The sequence below is a fragment of the Pteropus vampyrus genome, unplaced genomic scaffold, assembly GCF_000151845.1.
Source record: "Pteropus vampyrus isolate Shadow unplaced genomic scaffold, Pvam_2.0 Scaffold167, whole genome shotgun sequence".
Lineage (NCBI taxonomy): Eukaryota > Metazoa > Chordata > Mammalia > Chiroptera > Pteropodidae > Pteropus > Pteropus vampyrus.
Window position 1 is genome coordinate 4425695 of NW_011888948.1, and position 3102 is coordinate 4428796.

Consider the following 3102-nt stretch of genomic DNA (forward strand, 5'->3'; position numbering starts at 1 on the left):
ATTTAACTATATGTAGTTATAAAAACGTATGGAAAATATAAAAAAAGAAACTTATTTTTATTCTCCCTTTTCTTCTTTTATCTTTTCAGTAACCGCTAGTATATAAAACAAGCAACATTTATATAAGTATAAATGTCTAAAAACCAAACTATGGAAATTAAATTTTTCATTTGAGAGAAATAAATAAAATAATTTCAAAATAGTTTGCTATTTATTTACTGAATATGCAAATGAGCCTTAAGATGATTAAATTATAGTAATAATTAAATTTGTGAGTATTAATAATAATATTTACAATAGTAATATTTAAAATCGTCAACAGATTGTATCACCTGAGGTTTCCTTTCCTGAGACAAAATACCAAAGAAAATCTTAGAAACAACAAAAACAGATATTAATTTTATAATTTAGTTCTTGGTAAGAATAAATCATAAAACTTCCAGATTTCAATTTCCGTAGAGTAAATTGAAGTCAGTCAACAGGGAAGAGTAAACTAACAATTGTTAAAGTATTCTGGAAATACTAATAAAGAAAAATAACATCTGTTGCAGGCCTAGTAGATGCCAGGAACTGGGTATTTCATCTACACAATTTTCTCAGTTAATCCCTACAACCCCTGATGGCAGGTATGTTAATATACAGATTCAGCATAAGCAAATTAAAGTGCAGAAGAATTAAGCAATTTGAGCAAGTGAACACAGTTAAGTGGCAACATGGGAATTCTAATGCAAGTTTGACTTCAAATTCTGTTCCATGTACTGTAAATAGTATTGATAATAACACATACATATTATTATTTTATCTTTGGATTTATCATTATATATTGCTATAATAAAAAATTACTATACTTGAAACAATAAAGTAAATGGAATGTTTTTAATAAAATTCGTTATTTCAACTTAATAGACATTTTCTCAACTGATTAACAAATTACTATAAGAAACATAATTGGTGAAAAATATGTCAATATATGCAAAATATTTCAAATTTTTTTCTTAGAGATAAAATTAAAAATGGTTATTTAAAAATGTTTCTTATTATCCTGTATCAATGTGTTAATTTGACAGAATTACAGCTTTAATTCAAGTTGTTATCAGTATCTTTCTTTTTTTTCTTTTTTTTTTTTTAGGCGAGGTAATCCTTGGTTGATCTCACAGATTACACAGACCTTGTCAGCTTACAATCCCTTATTTTTTTTTAATTTTTTTACGCCTATGGCACCTGGTCTTCCTAGGTGGTCTCCCATCCAAGTTCTAACCAAGCCCGACCCTGCTTAGCTTCCGAGATCAGATGGGATTGGGCTTGTTCAGGGTGGCATGGCCATAGACTGTTATCAGTATCTTTAAACTCATAATGATAAGGCGATAATTTAACCAGATACCATGTAACATATATAAAAACAAAATATTTTACCTTGAGAGGGCTGCATACACCCTCAGTGATATGCCCAACAACTTTCTGAATATTTTTTAACACCTACAATTAATTATAACTGAAAATTTGTTTTCCATATTACACTTTGCTTTACATACATTAAAAAAAACAATAATACATATGATTAATGACATAACAAAAATTTTAAATAACCTTGATAATATTTTATTAAGTTCCATATTTTTAGGACATTACTAATTATGTTAATATCTGACTCTAGAGGTCTGCTAATTTATTTGGCTTTTGATTAATAAAATGAAAAAGTAAATATATGAGTCCATGTATTTACTCAGTATATTAAAGGCAGCAAAATATATTAATTGAAGAAAGTGATGTGAAGATGTATTAGCATTTGTTCTACAAACATCTTATTCTGGGCAGTGAGGCTGAAAACATAAGCTGAAGATATGAAAATGTAAACCACATTTTGCAATCTAATGGGAAAACTGACATTTACTAAATACCAACTATTAATCACGCTCTGGATTGGGTACTTGGCATTTACTGCTTAAAACCACTTTAATTTTTACAGATGGTGAAACCGAGGCTTAGAAGAATTAAACCATTCCCATAGAATAACCTATTCCATCTAACTCCAATCTATTTTCTTCCCACCTTTAACACTGCCTCTCACATAAACTTTACTGAAACTTTACTGAAACGTCTTTTAAAAAATACATCTTTTAAACTGGGTAATTAAGATAACAGAAAACAACTTTAAAAAGTGCAGAGTTTGTGCCAATCTAACATAGGTACCAAAGAATTAAAAATGAGGAACTTAAGTCTTGCCACCAATTTGTACACTGGCCTCTCCGGCAGAATGAAATGGCACCAAGCTATGCAAAACAGAGGTGAGACCAGTCAGAATGTTTCTCTTCACTTTCTACCCAAAATAGAACATCTTAATTATCCATTAACCCCTCTACAACACTCATCTACAACAAAGATTTGAAATTCTATAAACAAAAGATATCAGTGACTGAAAAATTTAGCCATTTTTCTTCCTTGGAATTGAGACCAAAATTTTAAGTACATTTAATATGTAGATAATTATTTTAAAAACTTTAAAACAGTCACATGAGAATGACAAAACGAGTTGGGTAGAAGGAATGAACGAATTAGTAGCTTAATGGTCTTAAGTAAGTCACTCAGCCTATTTATTCACCGATAAAATGAAGATGACACCACCTTTCACCTTTAAAGTTCTGTGACATGGAAGATCTGGGATAATACATACAAAGGCACTCCAGAAATGCCTTAAAAGTGAAGCGGATGAGTCCAGGCTTGACATGGAAGGTGATAAGGTCCACTATAAAAGTGTGAACAAATGTGTGACAGGATGAAAGTGATGGAGAAGAAAGTTTATCAGTAGAAAAAGGAGAAAACTAGAAGAAGATTAAGATGCTTATTGTACCTTGTAGGTATAGAGAACTTTTCTCCATGAAGAGGACAATAATAAGACTAGAAACAGAGAAGTCTTATGTTATTTTCTATATTTAGGCATTAGTAATAACAATTGGAGGATCCACGTTGTGTAGTTAACATGCTTTAAGAGAGCTTCAAGGTGTTCTTTTTCAGAAGCAGTATCTTGATGGAGCCAAGCCAATATACCTTCTACAAATCTAATAACAATTTTTTTAAAAACTCTAAATGTTCATAAAGATTTCA

At 30.1% G+C, this 3102-nt stretch overlaps 1 pseudogene; it reads right to left on the reverse strand.

The window, feature by feature from the left end:
- Nucleotides 1-1209: 1209 nt before the first annotated feature.
- LOC111745864 lies at nucleotides 1210-1328 on the reverse strand (annotated as a pseudogene).
- Nucleotides 1329-3102: the final 1774 nt, after the last annotated feature.